This window comes from Castor canadensis, chromosome 16, assembly GCF_047511655.1.
Source record: "Castor canadensis chromosome 16, mCasCan1.hap1v2, whole genome shotgun sequence".
NCBI classification, from domain to species: domain Eukaryota; kingdom Metazoa; phylum Chordata; class Mammalia; order Rodentia; family Castoridae; genus Castor; species Castor canadensis.
The window spans coordinates 64735435-64758280 of NC_133401.1; the positions used below are offsets into that span (position 1 = coordinate 64735435).

Sequence of the window (22846 nt, forward strand, 5' to 3'; positions counted from 1 at the left end):
ACTGTGAAATTTATATGGAAACACAAGAGGCCACGAATAGCCAAGGCAATACTCAGTCAAAAGAACAATGCAGGAGGTATCACAATACCTGACTTCAAACTATATTACAAAGCAATAACAATAAAAACAGCATGGTACTGGCACAAAAACAGACATGAAGACCAGTGGAACAGAATAGAGGACCCAGATATGAAGCCACACAACTATAAGCAACTTATCTTTGACAAAGGAGCTAAAAATATACGATGGAGAAATAGCAGCCTCTTCAACAAAAACTGCTGGGAAAACTGGTTAGCAGTCTGCAAAAAACTGAAACTAGATCCATGTATATCACCCTATACCAAGATTAACTCAAAATGGATCAAGGATCTTAATATCAGACCCCAAACTCTTAAGTTGATACAAGAAAGAGTAGGAAATACTCTGGAGTTAGTAGGTATAGGTAAGAACTTTCTCAATGAAACCCCAGCAGCACAGCAACTAAGAGATAGCATAGATAAATGGGACCTCATAAAACTAAAAAGCTTCAGTTCATCAAAAGAAATGGTCTCTAAACTGAAGAGAACACCCACAGAGTGGGAGAAAATATTTGCCAATTATACATCAGACAAAGGACTGATAACCAGAATATACAGGGAACTTAAAAAACTAAATTCTCCCAAAACTAATGAACCAATAAAGAAATGGGCATGTGAACTAAACAGAACTTTCTCAAAAGAAGAAATTCAAATGGCCAGAAAACACATGAAAAAATGCTCACCATCTCTAGCAATAAAGGAAATGCAAATTAAAACCACACTAAGATTCCACCTCACCCCTGTTAGAATAGCCATCATCAGCAACACCACCAACAACAGGTGTTGGCGAGGATGCGGGGAAAAAGGAACCCTCTTACACTGTTGGTGGGAATGTAGACTAGTACAACCACTCTGGAAAACAATTTGGAGGCTACTTAAAAAGCTGGACATCGATCTACCATTTGATCCAGCAATACCACTCTTGGGGATATACCCAAAAGACTGTTACTCCAGAGGCACCTGCACATCCATGTTTATTGCAGCACTATTCACAATAGCCAAGATATGGAAACAGCCAAGATGCCCCAGCACTGACGAATGGATTAAGAAAATGTGGTATCTATACACAATGGAATTTTATGCAGCCATGAAGAAGAACGAAATGTTATCATTCGCTGGTAAATGGATGGAATTGGAGAACATCATTCTGAGTGAGGTTAGCCTGGTCCAAAAGACCAAAAATCGTATGTTCTCCCTCATATGTGGACATTAGATCAAGGGCAAACACAACAAGGGGATTGGACTATGAGCACATGATAAAAGCGAGAGCACACAAGGGAGGGGTGAGGATAGGTAAGACACCTAAAAAACTAGCTAGCATTTGCTGCCCTTAATGCAGAGAAACTAAAGCAGATACCTTAAAGCAACTGAGGCCAATAGGAAAAGGGGACCAGGAACTAGAGAAAAGGTTAGATCAAAAAGAATTATCCTAGAAGGTAACACCCACGCACAGGAAATCAATGTGAGTCAATGCCCTGTATAGCTATCCTTATCTCAACCAGCAAAACCCCTTGTTCCTTCCTATTATTGCTTATACTCTCTCTACAACAAAATTAGAGATAAGGGCAAAATAGTTTCTGCTGGGTATTGAGGTAGGGGGAGTGGGAGGGGGTGGAGTGGGTGTTAAGGGAGGGGGTGGGGGCAGGGGGGAGAAATGAACCAAGCCTTGTATGCACATATGAATAATAAAAGAAAAAAAAAAGAAAGTCTTAGTAAATACAAGAAAATTGAAATAACTCCCTATATTCCATCAGACCATAATGATAAAACTAGAACTCAACAGCAAAAGAAACAACAGAAAATATTCAAACACATGGAGACCGAACATAACACTGTTGAATGAGCAGTGGGTCATTGAAAAAATAAGGGAGGAAATCCAAAAGTTCCTAGAACTAATGAAAATGAAAACACAACCTTCCAGAACCTTTGAGATACAGCAAAGGCAGTGCTAAGAGGAAAGTTTATAGTTATGAGTATCTATGTTAAAAATAAAAAACAGATTTCAAATAGATAGCCCAATGAACAAGGCTACAAAACAAGGACTAGCCAAACACAAAATAGCCAATGGAAAGAAATAATAAATATTAGAACAGAAATTTGTGAAATACAGAACAAAAAACTACACAAAGATTCCATAAAACAAAAAGTTAATTCTTTAAAAACATAAGTAAGATTGATAAACACTTAAACAATCTGACTAACTGAAAGAGGGAAAAGACTCAAAATAATAAATTAGAGATAAAAAGGGGGATATTACAACAAATATCAATGATATCCAGAGGATCATAAGGGAATACTTCAAAAACTTATACTCAAATATTTTGGAAAATGTGAAAGAAATAAATTTCTAGACACATTTGACCAACCAAAATTGAACCAAGGGGATATAAGTCACCTAAATAGATCTATAACAAGCAATGAGATTGAATTAGCAATACAGTCTGTCAACAAAGAAAAGCCCAAGATCCAATGGATTCAATGCCAAATTCTACCAGACCTTTCAAGAATTAATTCTTCTCAAACTTTTCCATGAAATAGAAAGGGAAGGAGCAGTACCAAACTCATTCTATGAAATGAGTATTACATTCATTCCAAAACCAGACAAGGACACAACAAAAAACAGAATTATAGACCAATATCTTTAGTGAACATAGATGCAAAAATCATTCCAGGGATGCAAGGATGGTTCAACACACACAAATCAATTAACATAATATAGTATAAACAGAATAAAGAACAAAAATGCAAAATCATCTCAACTGACGCAGAAAAAACCTTCGACAAAATTCAATGTCCTTTTATGATAAAAGCTCAGAAGAAACTAGGGACAGAAGGAATGTACTTCAACATAATAAAGGATGTATGTGACAGCCTATAGCAAACTTCATATTAAATGGGGAAAAATTAAAATCATTCCCTTAAACTTAAGAACAAGACAAGGGTGTCCATACTCCCAATTCTTTTTCAATATTGTATGAAATTCCTAGCTAGACCAATAAGGCAAGGGAAAGAAATAAAAGGGATTCAAAATAGGAAAAGAAGTCAAATTATCCCCATTTTCAAAAATTCTACAGCTTCCACCAAAACACTCCTAGATCTTACAAACACTAGCACAGCATAAAATTAATATGCAAAACTAAGTAGCTTTGTTATATACCAACAATGAACAAGTTGAGAAAGAAATCAGGAAAACAATTCTATTCTCAATAGCCTCCTCTCACCGCTCCAAAAAAAAAAAAAAAACTAGGTATAAACTTAACCAAGGAGATGAAATAACTCTACAATGAAAACTACAAACCTTGAAGAAGACACCAGAAAATAGAAAGACCACCCAACTATCTTCATGGATTGACAAAATTATTACAATGAAAATGGCAATACTACTGAAAGCAATCTACAGATTCAATGCAATGCTCATCAAAATTCCAAGTTCATTCTTCATAGAAATAGAAAAGGCAATCTTAAAATTCATAGGTAAGCATAAAAGATCCAGAATGGCAAAAGTAATCCTGAGCAAAAAAGCAACACTGTAGGTATCACAATACCAGAATTCAAATTATACTACAAACCAAGTAATAAAAACAGCATTGCATGGTATAAAACAGACACAGAGTCCAATGGAATAGAATAGAATACCCAGAAATAAAACTGAATGGCTATAGCCATCTGATCTTAGACTAAGGTGCCAAAAACATACACTGAAGAAAAGATAGCCTCTTCAACAAATGGTTCAGGGAGAACTGGTTATTTACATGCAAATGACTGAAACTAGACTCCTGTCTCTTATCCTGTACAAAAATCTACTCTAAATAGGTAAAAGATCTTAATATAAGACCTAAAACCTTGAAACCACTACAGAAAAACATAGCGAAAACTCTAGAACATATAGGTATAGGTGATAATTTTTTGAATAGGACTCCAACTGCCCAGGAAATAAGAGCAAAAATTGACAAATGAGACTGCATTAAATTAAAAAGTTTCTACATATCAAAATAAACAATTACTAGATTCACAAGACAACCCACAGAATGGGAAAAAAATCTTCATCAGTTGTTGAACAAATAGAGGGTTAATATTCAAACTATCAAAGGGCTTAAAAAACTAATCAGCAAAAGAATAAAAAATTCAACGAATAAATGGGCAAACAAATTGAACAGAGAGTTTTCAGAAAAAAAAAAAACCAACAAATGGCTAATAATACCTGAAAGAATGTTCAACATCCTCAGCCATAAAGGAAATCCAAATCAAAACTACACTAAGAGTTTCAGGAGGCAAGACCAGGAAGTCCTGCCCTGCTATGGACCGGAGATCTCTCTGTCCTCTTAGTGCTTTTTTAACCCCTTCCCATGTCCAAGCCTCTCAATAAAATGCTTTGACCACCAAAAAAAAAAAAAAAACCCTATATTAAGATTCCACCACACCCAGTCAGATTGGCAATCATCAAGAAAACAAAGCACAAAGGCTAGTGGGGATGTAGAGATAAAGGATCCCTCATATACTGTTGGTGGGAATGTAAACCAGTAAAACCAATATGGGAATCGGTATGGAACTTCCTCATAAACTAAAAATAGACTTACCTTATGACTCGGCCATACCTCTCTTGGGCATATACCAAAGGAGTGTAAATCAGTATACAAAAGAGATACCTCCATAGTCAAGTTTATTGCTCAAAAAGCCAAAAATCACATGTTCTTGCTCACTTGTGGAAACCTAGACCTAAAACGATGGTGATAATCATAATGGGAATGAAGATGAGGGACGCACTGTGTAGCGGGTATCACTGGGGGGGAGGGGAAAGGAAAGGAGACTGAGGGGTGAAAAGGATTGAAAACAGCATAATCAAACCCACCAAACACTGACAAAGAGCAGAGGAGGGAGCGGGAAGGAATATAATGGAATACTTTGAACAATAAATTTGTTTTAAATACACTGTTCACAGTATAGAATTATCATGATGAAATCCTGTCATATTAGTGTATGCTAATTCAAAAATACAGTAACTTTTTAAAGGATTGTGTGATGAAACAATTACAAAAACTATTGTGTTATATTAACATTAGACAAAAATACAATTTAAGAAAGAAACCTCTCCAGGAGAAGAAGAGAAATTTCAAAGTGATAAAAGGTTCGTTCATAAGGAAGACAGTTGAATTAACATGAATGTGTAGCTAACAATTAAGCTTTAAGATAAAAATTAACAGAGGAAAAAGCAGATTATAATCCCTTCTCTCAGTAACTGGAAACACACCTAAAATGAAAAGTCAGTAAGGAGAGAGAAAAACTGACCATCACCAACCAACTTCACCTCACTGAACTGGCATTAACCCATACTGCACTTCCAAGGGGGGCACAGAATTTTCAACAAAGTAACCTTGCCTACCTATTATATTCTTTAACCAAAACAAAACTCAACTAGGTGTCCCTGTCCCTCACGCTGTATAAAAATCTACTTGAAGTGGACCAAAGACCTTAATGTAATACCTAGAACTTTGAAACTACCAAGGGAAACCACTTCAAGGCTATAGGCAGAATAAAACTCCACATATATATGTATATAGCTCCATCTATACATATCACAGTTTCTTAGTCCATTCAGCAGTTATAGGGCATCTGGGTTTTTTCCATAGTGTGCCTGTTGTGAACAGTGCTATGATAAACACAGATGTGCACGTGTCTCTATTATAGAGGACATAGCGATATGTACTGAAAACTGCAGAATAATGGGGGGGGGGGTGGAAGGAAAGGAGTAAGGAAGAGAAACAGAGGGGGTTGAAATGACCAAGGTCTGGGATACATTGAGAAACCCTTTGAACATTGACTTTGGAATTAATAATGAAATACAAGAATGTAAAATTGGTACAGTGGGGGGTTATTTATGAGTGGGGCGGACAGAGGAGATGAAGATGAAGTAATAGGGTCAATGGGCTTCCTATACATAAAGAAGATACAATGATTGATGAAACCTCTTGCAAATGTTTTAAGTGAGGCGGGAAGGGAGGTGGCAGGGGGGGATAGAGGGGGTGATCTAACTATTGTACAATGTAAGACTATAAAGAAGTGTCAAAACAAATCCTACCTGTGCAATGAATATATGCTAATAAAATAAATATTAAAAAATAAGCATAGGCAAGGACTTTCTGAAAGGGACTCCAATAACTCAGGAAATAAGAGCAAGAATTGATAAATGGGATTGCATCAAATTGAAGATCTTCTGCACAGCAATGGAAACAGTGAACAGAGTAAAGACACAGCATAGAGAACGGGAGAAAGTTACATCTGAACATTCCCAAGTGACAGGAGTTGTGCCTTATCATCCCCAAGGGCTTCTAAATGTTGCCCTTGATTCCCTTCACGGCTCTTCCCCCAGTCTTGTCTTGGGGCCCAAGTAATGTCTGTCTGTCTATACATTCAGGGCCACAGGACAAATGGCTTTGACAGCTTGGCTTTCTCTCTATTCAGCTATAGAAAAAATGTGTCCTGAAGACCAGAATATTAACATCTACCTGTCAAGGCACTCTGGATTGTTTTAATGACAAATCTCGCAAATCCCTCCCCATCTCCACAGATTCAAGGTCCACATTAACCCTGTTTCTTCAGGAGCGTATTCTAGCTTTTTTCTAGACCTGCTCTGTCTAGTGTGGCTCTGAAGTACATCAGGTAAAAATTGGTTTCACTTCTCAGCACTTTGTCCCTTAATTTAGTGATTTAACTTTCTTGCTGGTAGTCACTTCTCTGCCCCATAATATTTACATCTTATAACCAATTCCCACAAAATCCTCTGCCCCAGCAGTCAGGGCAGCTCACACAGCAGTTCCTGGTCTTTCTTCTCCCTTTTCCTCAGGCCTTTGATCTCCCAGGGACCACACTGCCTTTCCTTCCTGCTAACACCATAAATTCTCCCAGGGACATGGCACTTACACCTGACCCACCTACCCAGCCTAGGGCGATTTCTGAGTCTTGGATAAACCACATGAAATTGCTCTTTATCAATCAATAAATCCCTTTCCTCACAGAAAAAAAGATCCAGCTTCCATAGGTATCTGCCTTTCTTCTTCTGATGGCAGCAAGGAGGGGACTGTACATAGCCACTGACAAGCACCTCTAATCAGCAGACCAAGAGCTGTAAACTAAGATGAAGGACTTTTTTTGTTTGTTTGATGTTTGTTTTTGCAGTACTGGAGTTTGAACTCAGAGCTTTATACTTGCTGAGCAGATGTTCTACCACTGGAGCCATGCCCCTAGCAATTTTTGCCTCAGTAATATTTCAGATAAATGTGAGGGCCAGTTTCCTACATATGCCTTCTGCATTCCTGGATTAGAGATATGAGCCACCATGCCCACCTTGTTGGTTGAGATGGGGGGTCTCTTTTTACCGGAGTTGATATGAAATCATAATCCTCCAGATCTCCACCTCCTAAGTAGCTAGGTTTACAGGGGTGCACCCTGTGCCTAGCACATCTTAATTACAGATAATGTGTTGAGGACACACCACCTGGAAGATTTATCAAAGCCTCCAAAGGTTCCAAATTCTAAGAAAACAGAAACATCACAGACAAAATCATCAGGATTATAGTATGGCTTTTCATACAGCATTCACCCTTGCTCTATTTTAAACTACTGATAGGTAATGAAAATATTGCATTAAAAAAAGGAATTTAAGTCCATTTGGAAATCTAACATTTATTGGCTCTGAATTTGCATAAGTCACTTAGCCACCCAATTTTTAGTTTCCTCGTGGATTAAGTGACATATTTAGCTGCAAATATTAGAATAAGTTAAATATTTGATAAGATAGTACCTATACAGGCCCCAGCTACTAAGGAGGCAGAAGTAAGAAGATCACAGTCCAAACTATATAAAAGCACAAGACCTGATCTGGAAAACAAACTAAAGAAAAAAATATTCTAGGGAGTGGCTCAAGTCGTAGAGCATGAGACCCTGAGTTCAAACCTGTTTCACAAGGAGGAGGAGGAAGAGGAGAAAGAACCTACCTACTCTGTAATTAGGAATAGGGTTAATAAAGCTACAGATATTTGTAAGAAACCCTATTAAAATTAACCAGGTTTTTTTTAGAGAGTTATACAATAACATAATCTACATGATCACAACCCATGTGTGAACTCTTCTAAACCATACAATGTGTTTTTGCTCAACTGTTGGTATATGATCTTACTGTACAATACCACTGTTTTTCAAATAGATATGAATGAGAACAATCAGACTAGAGTCACAGAATTCCTCCTCCTGGGACTCTCTGGGCACTCAGATCAAGAAGAGGTTCTCTTTGGGCTATTCTTGCGATATACCTGGTCACTACAATTGGGACCTTCTTGTCATCTCGGCCATCAGCTGTGACCCTCATCTCCACACACCCATGTACTTCTTCCTGGCCAACCTCTCCAGTGTTGACATCTGCTTTTCATCAGTCACTGTCCCCAAGATGCTGGTGAATCACACAGTGGGCAGCGAGTCCATCTCTTACATGGAGTGTGTGACCCAGATCTACTTCTTCATCACTTTCATCAACATGGACAGGTTCCTCCTGGTGTCGTGGCCTATGACCGCTATATAGACATCTACTCCACTACACCATGACCATGAGGCCTAGATTCTGTGTCCTTCTAGTGGCTATATCATGGGTCATTACAAACCTGCATGCTCCCTTACACACGCTTCTCATTGTTCAATTTACCTGTTGTTCCCACAACACAACACATTACTTCTTCTGTGACCCCCATCCAATAATGGAGCTCTCTTGTTCCAATACCTTTATCAATGACCTGATGGTCATCACAGTGGATGGACTGATATTTCTGGCACCATTCACATGCATCATTGTTTCCTATGTCTACATCTTCTCTAATGTACCGAAGCTGCCATCTGTCTGTGGGATATGGAGAGCCCTGTCCACATGTGGGTCTCACCTCACTGTGGTCTCCTCTTCTATGAGACAATCCTGGGCGTATATCTGTGGGTTTCATCCTCCTACTCAGTACAGGACACTGTGGCCACTGTCATCTTCACAGTGCTAACAATCCTTTCATCTACAGCTTGAGGAACGTGACATGAAAGGATCCCTAAGGAAGGTAATTCTCGGATTTTAGGGTAGAAGTCTACGGCTGAGAGGGCTACCTGACAGCTTACACTGCTTTTTCTTTGTAAAAAGAGCAAGTGAGGCCCAGATAGGTGCAAACCTCACTAGTGACTCTTCCTGTAATTGGTGTCATGTGATCACAATCATGATTTATCATATGCATAACTGGGTACTATGGTTTGAACTCAGGGCCTTGTGCTCGTCAGGCAAGCATTCTACCACCTGAGCCACACTCCCAGCACTTTTTTCTTTGGTTGTTTTTAGGATAGGGTCTCACATTTATGCCCTAGCTGCCCTGGACTGAAATCTCCCAATTTACGCTTTCCAAGTAGCAAGATGACAGGCATGGGCCACTGTGCCTAGCTTTTTACTACTTGAGATAGAGGCTCTTGAAGTTCTTTTTTTGTGCATTGCAATCTTCCTGATTTCCACCTCCTGAGTAGCTGGGATTACTGGCATGGCCACCACACCGGGTTCCTTCTTTGTATATTTGAGACTAACAGTCGCTTATAGTCCCATAACCAGTAACTTGTTGCCCATATCAATGGCAGATTCCAGCACACTTACTACAGAGACAACAACAACTGAGGACCAGACATATCCACTCCTACTTTGTCTTTAGAAAGGCCTACCAACACCCTAAGAAAATAGCCACGACAGTGATATGGGAATTTCATAGGACTCACCTGCCCTATGACTTCAGATAAGAATTGCTACAGTGTTCTTGGTGACAGACACACGTTCCCTTGCCTTGGGACACAACCATAGCTGTTGAGGTTCGGGAAGGTCCTACCCACTCTAGGGTGCTGTTCCCCGCCACGTTAGGTCGTTCTGCCTCTGTCCCAGGCTTACTCTCCCCCCATCTCACGCTCAGAACACTACCCACTGCCTGCCATTGCACCCAACTAACCCTTGCTGCTTTGTTACTTAGGATGGGAACTGGTCAGGGATGGGGAACCAGACCCTTGGATGACAGCTGCTCTTCACATGGACCTCTTGGTGTCCTTATTTCACATAAGCTGCAGGAATCAGAGATTCCCTTAAATCTTAAGTGTCTACAGTTGCTATAGTACCTAGGGATATGAGGTCACAATTAATGGCAGGATTGCAATTGGAACCCAGGACTTCTGATTCCAAGTCCTGAGTCAGTTCCACTCCAGAAGGCTGAGTGTATAGGATGCCAAGCCTCTTTCCTGTCCTACATGTGAAGAGTACGTGTCAACAAGGTCACTTCCCACCTCCTCTGTCCTAACATCTAGAAGTTTGCACCTGGATCTCCAGTGGGCAGTCTTCGGCGCTTCTCTGCCTTGCTTCACTGCCTTCTTGCATGGTACTGCTCTCCTTCCTCAATCTCCTCCACTCTCCTATGTGATAGGTCCTCATTGTCCTCCCCTTAAACTGCTTCCTCACTTCATCTGCCACTTGCCAATTCTGACCTCCATTCCAGCTTCAGTATTATGGCGGGGGTGGGGTGGGGAGGTCTCATTCCAGCAGTCTTCATTCCTTCCTCTCTCTGTGCATCTCTACCCTACACACAGATTCCACTAATTCTCCTAACACATTGATTGTATCTGTCAACCAATCCCCACAGAAAGTATGCAAGAGGTCAAGATAATCCCAAATATTTTTTCCTTCAAGTAGAAAGCCTAACACAATAATGCAGCCTCAGGATGTCCTCCCAGCATTCTTTCTCACCAACTTTAATGCTCATCTCTCCTACCACAGCTCTCAGAATTCTCTCCTCCTGTTTTCTCATTCCCAGCTACAAGACTCCCATGAGTCTAAAAACCATAATAATTGTGCATTTATGTAAACTCCTTCACTATTCATAGCCCACAGACACGCACAGCACACACCTCACAGGGCTTCTGCAGTGTGTGGACTCCCAGGATAATCCAGCTTGGTGCCTGTGGGAACAGACCTGCATATGATAAGTCATGTGTTCTTCTCTCTTTAGTTTATTTAAGCAGTAGTTCTGTGAAAATATTTGAGATATACTATCATGGACTAAACTATATGACTATTTTGTTCTCTTCATAGTCTGTGTTCTTGTGTTACACATCTTTATCCATAGCTCATCCCTTATTATATTACACACTGTTTGGAGAATGAACCATAGCTTATGTGTGGACACATTCCCTACAAAGCTCAGTAAAGTTGGGATTCTCCAAATTATCATAACCAGATATGGAAGAATCATTGCTGATGTGAGGTAAGTGTAATGTGAGGCAGAAATCAAAGATTTCTCCCACAAGTACTGAGGAGTCTTGAGCTGAAGACACTTAAGAAGCTAGAGTTCTCTGTACCTTTCCTTCTGTTTCCCTGATGGCAGGACAAAGATTACACAAACATAAGGACTTTCAGTCTTTCTCCCTTTTCTCCCTAAAGCTAGAGTTTAAATTGTCTCTTCCTGAAGAAGCACTGATCAGCCCAGAGCTGGCACAGCAGACACCAGAGCAATCTGGAGCAGACATTGCCACCTTCTCACAGTTTTCCCACACTGGAAGTGGAAATTTCTTAATCTTTGTCTCAGCATTCTAAGAGTCATTGCTCTTTGTTAAAATACAGTTGAAAACAGAAGCCCAACGCACAGCTATGAGAGTTGGTCACTAGCCTGAGAGAGTTGTTTCCTTCCTGTGTGACAGATATGGAACAACTTTTCAAACTTGCTGGTGTTTTTCTCCTCTTGATCAGCCTTTTGTTAATACGAATCTGTCCCAGCTAAGAACCCATGTGGCTTAGGACAAGAAATTCTATTTTCCTCCCCTGCATGGGAAATTGGGAAGTCATTTCCTAGAGACCAAACATTAGCAGTGAGATGTAGAATCTGGGGAACTGGAGAACTGACAGATGATCCAGATGTGGAGTCACTGAATTCTGGGACCCAGAGACTTGACATGTTCAAACAGAAAGAGCCAGAGTTTGATGCATAGGTATGTGTTTGCTTGCCAGTGTGTTTGATGGAAAATCTCTATGTTGTCCACACTGGACTCAACTTCTAAACTCAAGAGATTTTCATGCCTTAGCCTCCTGAGTTGCTGGGACTACAGGCATGCAGTGCCTCACCTTGCTAGGGCAGAGGTTCCATTGCTCAGTCTTTCTCCCTAAAGCCTCAGCGAAGACATGAGTATGAGGGTGGAGAGAAGGATACAGGGAAACCACTGAACTTACTAAAAGGTACAGAGCCAAAGGAAAAGCAACTTTCCATCCCCATGACCCTAAATTCATCTTGGAAGCCATTATTCACCATACACAGAGGCCTGTCTAGAGGGAAAAGCAGCCCATAGAAGGTTAGCAGCAGGGTGTGTGCTTGGCCTGGGCAGTGTGAATGGTTATGGGCTGGCCAATTCCACATGAGCCTCACATCTTTCAACCTCATTCTGCTGGGTGCCTACTTGCCCTGCAACCTCCGTAGCTCCTGCACCTTTTCTCCTGGACCACCCTCATCTCAGGGACAGGTAGAGGCAATAGAAAGATACCTCCATGGTCTCAGAGAGAATCACTCTGGTTATGGGTCTCAATGTGAGACACAGGACATGAGTTGGTCATTAATTAGGGAAAAGCACTTTGCAGGGTCTCTAGGGTTCTCTCCCCATAGAAAAAGACAATGTGCCAAACTAAAAGAGACCTCCCTAGAGACAGCCAGGAAAACCAGGGCTATGTCTTATGATTTGTCCTCCAGAACCAGTTAACAGAGGGCTGGCCTATGACAGGAACCTCCCTTCCTGCTACCTGGACTCCAGGGGAACCAGAGCCTCCTCCCCACTGGCAATTTCCACCTACCACTAATTTGCCATTGGGGGCCAACTCTTCAGAAGTCAATTAAAACAACTTGGGAAGAAGTGTTTGACTTCACCTCAGTGAAAGTGAATGGGACAGTCATGCCTCATCCCTGCACAGTTCCCCATACCTTGTTCTCTCCAGAGGAACCAGGGACCACCCCATGTCATGGCCATTGAAGTTTTATGGAACCACCTGCCTTTCAAGCCTAGGTCTACTTGGAGCTTAGGATATGCCAGAACATCTCTTATGAGCCGAGGAGGCCTCTCCTGCCATTTACTGCTCATGAGATCCTCTAAGAGTTTCTTGTTTTTCTCCTTTAATTTTGCCTTCTGATGCTTCAGGTCAGAAACTAAACTGTCAACAGGACTTCAGCAATTTTTTCTGGCATTGACCTTTTGCCTTGTGTAATTGAAAACTGCCTTTATCTACTCAGCGAACTCTGTGTCCTAATAAACCCAAAGTTTATATATTATGAAGTTACGTATATTGTGTTGCAGTAAAAAATTTCCATTTTGTGCTCATGAAAAATAGGCCTGGGATGCATTCTAGAATAGATCCTAAGGAAGTGTTGAGAGTGGAGGAAGGAAGGTAGAGAGAGAGACAGAGAGAACCAAATAAAAGTAAAGAAAAGAAATGATAGGTTTAAAAGAAAGAGGATAGAAGGCAGGAAGGAAGAAAATGAGAAATGGAGCATGCTAAAGACCACTAGAAACCTGGATGAGCTCCCATGTCAAAGCAGATGCAAATCCAAAACTAAAAACAGATACACCAACAGGTTGAGCATCCATGATCAGAAAATCCAAAATCCAAGATGTTCCAAAATCTGTCTTGTTGGCAAGTGCCTACCTGATGGTAAAGTGGAAAATTGCACAGGTAACCTTATGGGACAGGCTGTAGTCAAGAGAGAAATGCACTAAAAATATTGTGCAAAATTATCTTGAACAGTTGGGCATGGTACTCCCACTGATAGTCCCTGGTACCAACTTAAAGTAGGAAAAAATATAAGTAAATTCATACTGATGAACAAGTATTTGAATAAGGAAATAAACGGGAGAGAAGGAACCAACTTTCCCTACAGAAGATGTACAAGTAGTGTGTGTAGATCCTCTCTGCCCCTCCCCATCCCACCAGAGTGTGAAACTTAATATTCATCTCTGCCCTTGAGAGACAGCTGGACTTAGGGTCTTGCAGCCAAATACTATACACAAGCAGCCATAATCTTTGCAGTGAATATCAACTTCACCAAGGATAAAGGTTAACGTCCCCTGTGATAACTAATGCCGATAGCATGCATCCCTGATATGATGTGATGAGGACACTGCACGTCTGTGGAAATCTTCCCCAAAGGTCCTAATAACATTCTAATCATGAAAAAGTCAGAGAATACAAATACAAGCCATTGTTCAAAACACCTGGCCAAGATTCTTCAACAGAGTTAAGAACAGGAAAAACAAAGGCACGATTGAGGAACTATTACAGTCAGAAAGAACCACAAGAGACATGGGTTGTAGTCGTCGGTGGCGATATGAGAAAGGTTGTCCCATACACTTGTCCCTCTGTGTCTGCTGTGGTCCCACACCACAGAAGTGCCACTCACAAATGAAAAATATTCAAAAAGGAAGAAAAGGAATGTCTATACTGAATATCTACAGAACTTTTTCTTGTCATTATCTCCTGGGAATGCAGTAAAACAACTATTTACATAGATTTACCTTGCATTAGGAACCACAAACTAGAGCTGAATTAAGGCATGCAGGAGGTGGCTGCAGTTTATATGCAAATCCTACCCCATTTTATCTAAGGGATTTGAGCATCTGGGGATTGTGATATCTGCAGAGGCTCCTGGAAGCAGTGCCCAGTGGATACAGAGGGACAGCACTACAGTGGTCATTGTGATGATTGGATAAGGTTGATACACAGAACTCAGAGGCAAAGCCTGGAATGGGCTAGGACCTGAGGTGACAGAATGAAGGAAAATCTTCCCAGGATGTGACATGGTCACTGTGTTAGTCAGGTGTTCATCACTGTGACAAACACCTGAGAGAAATAACTTAAGGGAAGATGATTTATTTTGGCTCATGGTTTCAGCAATTTCAGTCCATTACGGCACAGAGGGCTCGGCAGAACACAGGAGCTCAGTGTATGGTGGCCAGGAGGCAGAGAGAGGAATGCCTTCTCTAGCTGGCTTCCTCCCCCTTCCACATTTATTCCTCAGGGCCCCTAGCCTTTGGGATAGTGATGCCAGCATTCAGTGTGCATCTTCCCCCCTTAGTTGATCCTCTCTGGAAATGCCCTCATGGACACATCCAGAGGTATGATTTATTAGTCTCCTGGGCACATCTCAATCCAATCAAGTGAGCCAAAAAGTTAACCTAAGTCCTATGACTAAAATACACATAAATGTTAGAATAAGGAGGTTTCTATTGGGCGTGGTAACACATATCTGTAATCCCAACTATTAAGGTAGTAGAGCCAGGAGGATCTCGAGGTCAAGGCAAGCCTAGGGAACGTTAGTAAGACCCATCTCAGAACAAAATACAAACAAAAGGGCTGGAGACATGGTTCAAGTGGTAGAATGCTTGTCTGGCATGCACAAGGCCCTGGGTTCAATTCCCAATACTGGAAAAGAAAAGTCTGCTCATTTCTCTAACCACCTCCTTCCTCATGCGATATAGTGGGATAGAGTGGACAGACTCTCATACCACAGGACCACTTGTTATGGCAACTACAGGCCAGGATAAGGGAAAGCTGGAAGCTTCTGGATGGTACACTTAAAGCTGTTCCAGAGACCAAGGCTGAGCACACTGCCATTAACCATCTGAGCACCGTGATTCATGCTGCCCAGCCAGGAAGGTCATCTTGACATCTTTGCCATATTTTATTTCAGAAACAGGCGAAGCTCAGCCAATATCAAAATCAGAGCAAATCATAGAATGTGGCTTCCAAACTGTGACCAGACAGCGTGACAGAGTTTTCTCCCAAAATTACCAGGCTCTGGTCAATAGCCACCCTGACACCTACCTAAGTACAGCTCCACATGTAACGATAATGTCTGACAAGATGATATCTAGCATAGGAAGACCAGATGGAGGCCAGGAAGGCGTGTTCTGTTCTCCACAAAGAATAAAGGCAGTGAGAATCCTAACTTCAAATACTCAGAGGCTAACATGAACCACCGTCCATTTCTTGTCACCATCTACTCCATCAGGTGTCAGTTGGTTTTCCAACATCTTTAGTCACCCGACCAACTCCAAACATACATATTTGGAATAATCAAAAGATAAGTTAGGTCTGCTCCAACATAGAATCCATGTTCTTTCACTTACTTCCTACTCCTTTGAGGATAATAAAAATGAGGCAGAGAATATTTAGAAAAGAAAGAACAGAGAATGCAGATCTGTAAAAGACCCCATCCCAACAGAGACCTGAAATGTCCTTTAAAATTCCCAACAGGAAAATCTCATGTCCTTGACTTACAATATGAACATTAGTCCCCTTTCTCTCTTCTTTAGCCCCTAGGGAAGCTGATTTATTTGGGACGTGTAGGACACAGACAGACTCCCTTGTGAAATGCCTGTGACAAGGAGCTGGGGGGGTTCTCTCTACAGTGGGAATTATAAAACCCCCACATACATGAAATGAGACTACTTTCCAGCCCAGAGGGTAAGAAGACAGACCATGCTTCCCAGGACCCCAGGTACTGTGCCCACACCGCAGAGCAGTGAGAAAAGAGAGGATGCTACCAATATATCTATAGCCATGTGATCCTTTCCCAAGCCTGCCAATTTTTGCCCTAACTACTGATGGGGTGATTGCACTTGCTGTCCTATCTCGGACCCTATAGGGTTGCAGAATGTAAGTCAGATAATACAGGAGGAAAGTCTTTACATATTTTAACCAACTAAGCACCTTTAGATATTATTCAGTCAGTGCCTGAGAGTCATGTCTCAACAATTAACTCTATAATAAATAGAAAGGACATGCCATTAACTGGTACAGTGGTCCTGTCATTGCCAGCTTCACCCAGGTAAATGCAGATCCTACGTCCCCAAAGTCACCAAAGCAGGACCTCGACTTTCTCACAGTGACTTGGTCAAGTTTGCTTCAAACAACCCCACATGAATCTACAAAAAAGGCCTCAGATTCATCTAAGTCCCAAGTCCATAGAATTTTTGAACAGAGTACAAAAGGAAGCAAGTGGCTTGGGGATGGGTGGGTGTCTATCTGTGTTCGGCCATGTGTGGGAGTATCATCATTTCCAGAAATGCTCCAGCAAGGGTGTCTGTGGGTGGCAGGTGGAAGCAGTTATCTTAGCTACCACAGCCCTTGCCAGAGCTCCTCTGCACCAAGTGGGGCAATCACAGAGTGCCCAATCAAGTGGAGGCAGTCACGAAACCCCCAATCAAGTGGGGCAGTCATGGAGCCCCCAATCAGTTCCCAGAGGCAGAGATGAAGGCTCCAGTGCCAGAATCTAGAGAAATGAATTCAGAGTAATTCAGGCAGTTGGGTAAGACCAGGGACAACTGGAATGGGAGAGTTGCCCAGTCACTGCCACCACCTTGATGTGGATGAGTAGATTCACATTTCCCGTCACATGGCCTTCTGATCGTACTTATCTCAGTGTAAGGAGGAGCTGGTATTCAAGGTTTTATTCTCTCAGTGTTCTACAAGATAGCACATGTGGTCCTGAATAAAGGCTGCTGAATAAAGGGGAGCCCTCTGGCTCCCCTTTTCCAGACACTAAATGCACCCTCTCCTTGTACCTCACCATCTTGTCCCCCATTGGATTGAGGGGAAAACTGAGAAGAGACATCTGTTTAGGAATCAAATTCTAGAAAGACTACATATGAGCCAGGGTGGGTTTAGGAATGTCAGCCCCCCCTGCTTTCTCTGCCTCAGCTTCCCATGAGCAGCATAGTGCAGAGGTGGAATAGTAAGGACAGCAGGGGGGGTCCCTTCCAGGTACAAAATCTCACCTAGCCGGAAAGGAAATTTGATGTCTCCATTTAAGTAAACAGTAGAGTAGGTCATGTCGATTTTTAAAAATATATATATTATTTTTTACTAAAATATATTAACTGTACAAAGGGGGTTTATTATGATATGTCCATACACATATAATGTGCTTTGAACAAACCCACCTCTCACATCACTCTTAAAAACACATTTTAAAGCATTTTCTATTCTCTCCCAATCCCCACTGTGTCCTCCTCCATGACCAGGCCCTGTGTGACACTGAGACACCTCATAAACTTCTAACATGTCTCAGTTCTTTTGGCTCCTCCTTGGCTTTGAACAAACTCAGTGTGAGTCTAGTAAGTGCTTTCTGGAATGCAGTGGTGTCGCCAGAGGGCGGGGTGTGGTCTGTGTTCTCTGGTGACCCAACAGGGACAGAAGACAGTGCTCCACATATACTGCTGGATGATGAGTAACTGAATAAAAACCGCATCATTTTTCCTGTCACCTGTCTGAATTTAAGTGAAAGTAGTTTCAGGTGTCCTTTAAGAAATCAAACTCTGTGGTGCAGGTCAAATCCACACTATGAAAGCAGTTATAACACAAATTCCTACAGATCATAGTCATGACAGGAAACTGCCTGGAGACCCGGTTGCTTTAAGCAATTGCTATTATTAAAAATTCATTTATGTCCTTAAAATTTATCATAAAGAGAAAAAAAACCCTAATCCAAAAATATGAAAACCAAAATTCTACAAAATCAAAAACTTCCTGTGTACTCACATAAAGACACAAATCAAAATTCTACACGTAAGACTTTGTTTCAAAACTATGCACAAAATTATTAAAATATATAAAATTACTCACAGGTATGTGTATAAGATATATTTAAAATATAAATGAATTTTGTGTTCAGATGTGGGTCCTAGCCCCAATATATCTCATTCTGCATATGTAAATATTCCAAAATCTAAACTCTGAAACATCTCTACTCCCAAGCATTCTGGATGAGGTACACAACCTGTATTTGGTTTTCTGGCTAAAATGGCAGAGGAGAGCAATTCTGCATTTAAAATTAAAGTCAGCTTTCTGTAACCTTCAGAACTTTGTCCAAGTTCTTCAGCTCAGCTTTCAAAACTTCTTCAGAGTCTAGACTACTGGAAGACAAGGAAATAGTCACAACAGCTTCAGGCACAGCCTAGAAAGGATGACATGTTGAAAGGGAGTAGCTGGCTCCTCAATGGTTCCAGGGGCAGAATAGAAGGCCACCACAGTGACATGGGGCAGCCTAGAGAGGCGAACTGTACTCTGCAGTCACTTAAGTGTGTCTCTCTATCTCGTAGGACTTTTATGAACTTGTTACAGAGGAAGGCTCTGAGGGACACACAGGGTCAGTGTAGACATGAAACACAGAGTTTTTTCTTTTGCATAGTGACTCTCAATGAGAATTAGTTAATCTATTTTCCCAACCAATCATTTCCCTGATTGCGCCCATTGGTGCAAGGCTTTTTATTTTCAAGTAGAGTCAGAAATCCAGGTTTTCTAAAAAGTCTTTGATTTTTAAAGTATCAGTCAAGGAGAAGCATTTTGAAAAACTCTGAGGATCTGTGTTACTGTAGGATCTGTCAATTACTCTAACAAATGTCTGTCATAATCAACTTATAAAGAGAAACCTTGATTCTGTCTCATACTTTGATAGAAGTTTCAGCACAACATCAGTTGGTGCCTTTGCTTTGGGCCTGTGGAAAGGTAGCACATCATGTCAGAAGCACATGGTATGCAAAAAACATTCACCTTGTGTCCAGGAAAAAAAGAGGAAAAGAAGAGGCTGGGGATCCACAATTCTAAGACTAATCCCTTAACACTGGGCCTTTAGGAGGCCTTCTGGTTCCTAACTATAGCAGGGCCGAACTAAATATGCCCTGAAGTCAGATCTGGCTAACAGGAGCCAGGTTGCTATCTCTGGTCTACAGTGGTTACAGGTCCTAGGTTACATGGAGGCTACATGTGTCATCTCCCTCAAGAGCACACTCAAGGGAATTCCTGTTCACATGTGACCTTGGATTTGCCCACACTGACATTGACTCAACACTGTCATCTCTCCACTTCACTCACTTAGACTTGCTTTAAGCACACAGTTTTTCTTTTTCTTTTGCACATGCTAGGCGAGCACTCTACCATGGAGCTATATCCCAGCCTTGCCAAATTTATTTCATAAATGCACTCCTTAGTCATAACCACATATGGTCATGAAACACCATGGCTGTACTTGATACTGGTAGATTTTGGTGTGCAATACCTTTGTGAATGTTCATGCTGTCATCTGACCAATTTCCTGACACTTCCTATGTGCTAGTTATTGTTCCAGACACTGGGACACAATAGCAAAGTCCCTAAGGCAGAAAGGACTGAAGTCCATGAGCCTGGCAGGAGGCACAGGAAGAGAAGTCAGTGGGACTCAGGTCAGAAAGAGTCCCATTTACTGAGTTAGAAGAAGTCTGGGCTTTAGTCTGTGACAACCCTCTATTGAGGACATTTGTGCAGGGAAGTGTTGTATTCTCTTGGAGTTTTTCAAAGATGCTGCCAGTTACTGAGAGGAAAAAAAGCCAGTGCAACCTGGCAGTGCCCTGAGTGAAATGACACTTGGGCTGGGGGCAGACGTCATCCTGGGCTCTCTTGAATCCCTGCTGTGCAAGGCAAGCCTGCACCAGGTTGGTCAGTTGGGTTCCACGTGATGGAATCCTGAAGGTGTGAAGCCCTGAACTTTGGAACTTGGGGGTGGCCGTCTTTATGATGCACAGGAAGGTCCAGAGCAGAGAAGGAGCAGTACAAGCTCACAGGCAGGCAGCGGGATAGGCAAGGCAGGGAACACACCTCCTTACAATTGTCAGTGGCCAAACCTAGAACAGTCTTGGGGAAACTCATACACAGAACTGTGCATCATGGCCAACAGGGTTTTGCTCCTGGCCTTTGTCCACGTGCTGGTCACGTGTCAAATCATAATAATTTGGGAATGCTCCCAACACTTTTCACACTTAGGCTCTGTCTTCTCAATTGGCACCTTGAGCACAGGGCTCATGTCCAGTTTCCATTGGGTCCCCTCAGCTCGCAGCAGCCATGCAATGAGGATGTGCTGGCTGTATAAAGGTTAAAGACTCAGTGATGGTGACACTGCCCTCAGCACACAGCATCTGAAAACTGACCAGATTGTCCACTCTGCAGTGGGATGGTTGAGATCACAGGATCTACATTCAGAACATGTTGGGGTCAAAGTCCTTTGCCACTTACCATCAGTGTGGTCTGGAGCCATCACTTGCTCTAAGCCTCATTCACTTCATCAGAAAAGTGTGGATGATAAAAGTTCATATTTTATAAGGTAGGAAACAGAAAAGATTGCACGTTCAGTCTTTAGCATGAGTGCACTCAATAAAAAGCTGTGATTTTTATAGATAGAAAACTGTGTTCATTTATTGCATTACAAATAAATTTGATCCAATTCTGACTCCTCACTATCCACACTGGGACGTACAGGGGAGAGGAGAATGAGACTGGAGTCAGCAAGTTCCTCCTGCTTGGCATCACCAGTGGCCCAGGGCAGCAACAAGTCCACTTCTGGCTCTTCCTGTGTATGTACCTGGTCACTGGGGCTGGGAATGCACTCATCATCCTAGTCATCAGCTCTGACCCACACCTGCACACTCCCATGTACTTCTTCCTCACCAGTCTCTCCTTTGTCGACATCTGCTTCACCATCAATCTGATCCCTGAGCTCATGGTCAACACAGGCAGGAACAGGGACCATCACTTATCCCAACTCTCTGACTCACATGTACTTCCTCATCTCCTTTGCTAATGTGGACACCTTTCTGCTGGCTGCCATGGCGCTGGATCGATATGTGGCCATCTGCAGCCCCCTGCAGTATGACACCACCATCACTCCTTGGCTTTGTGGGGGACTGGCAGCTCTCATGTGGGTGGGCTCTGGCATCATCTCCCTGGTTCACACACTCCTCATGAGCAGACTGACCAGGGAGATCTCACACTTCCTCTGAAGTACCTATCTGCTCATGAAGACTGCCTGCTCAGACACATGTGTCAACCAGCATGTGTTCCTGGGGACTCTGGTCCTGTTTGTGGCCCCATGTGCTTACCATAGTCTCCTACTCCCACATCGCTGTGGCTGTCTTGCAGATTCCATCTGCCAAAGGGAGGCACAAGGCATTTTCCAAATGTAGCTCCCACCTGTCCGTGGTCACCCTGTTCTATGGGACTGTCCTGGGGATCTACTTACAACCCCAGACTCCTTCTCAGCCCAGGACACAGTGGCGACCATCATGTACTCTGTGGGACCCCCATGCTGAATCCCTTCACCTACAGCCTGAGGAACAAGGACACAGGAGACCGTGAGGAGACAGACTCGTTAGCAGGGGCTCAAAATCCTCTTAGCAGTGGTGAGTTCTGGGCTGGCGTCCAGAGAAGCTCAAGATACAAAGGAATGGAAAAAAATGACTGTGGAGCTCGACACCACCTTCTCCCATACACCCATTCAGACTGGTTTTAGAGAAAAAAAATGAGAAATTAGGAGGGAATTTTTTAATTATTTAAAGAGATACCTGTATCTGTGGGAATCCACTCCAGCTGCGGTGAACAGAAAAATCCCAATTATATTGGCTTAAACAGGACAAGAGATTGCTTTTTGTCCATAGTGGAGAATTCAAGGCTAGAAATGAGGCTTCTTCCGGTCTATCCTCCACCACCCAGAGTGAGGCCTTCATCGCTCTGTTTCCAAGATGACTGCTGAGGCTACAACCATCTTATTAGTCCCAGGTGATGAGAGGAAGGGCAAAGGGGGCTTATTCAAAGGCTTTTCCAGAAGCCCCACTCAGCATCTCTTGCTCACATCTCAATGGCCACCCACATGCAAAGCAGGCTGCCA

General features: G+C 42.2%; 1 long non-coding RNA gene and 2 pseudogenes across 2 annotated transcripts in view; 2 read left to right on the top strand and 1 right to left on the bottom strand.

Moving 5' to 3' along the window:
* Positions 1-22846, bottom strand: part of LOC141417881 (uncharacterized) — a 92220-nt gene that overhangs the window by 61981 nt on the left and 7393 nt on the right. The gene's annotated exons all lie outside the window — the stretch shown is intronic.
* Positions 8280-11712, top strand: LOC109679063 (olfactory receptor 1f45-like; annotated as a pseudogene).
* LOC109679064 (olfactory receptor 1D2-like) lies at positions 17191-22356 on the top strand (annotated as a pseudogene).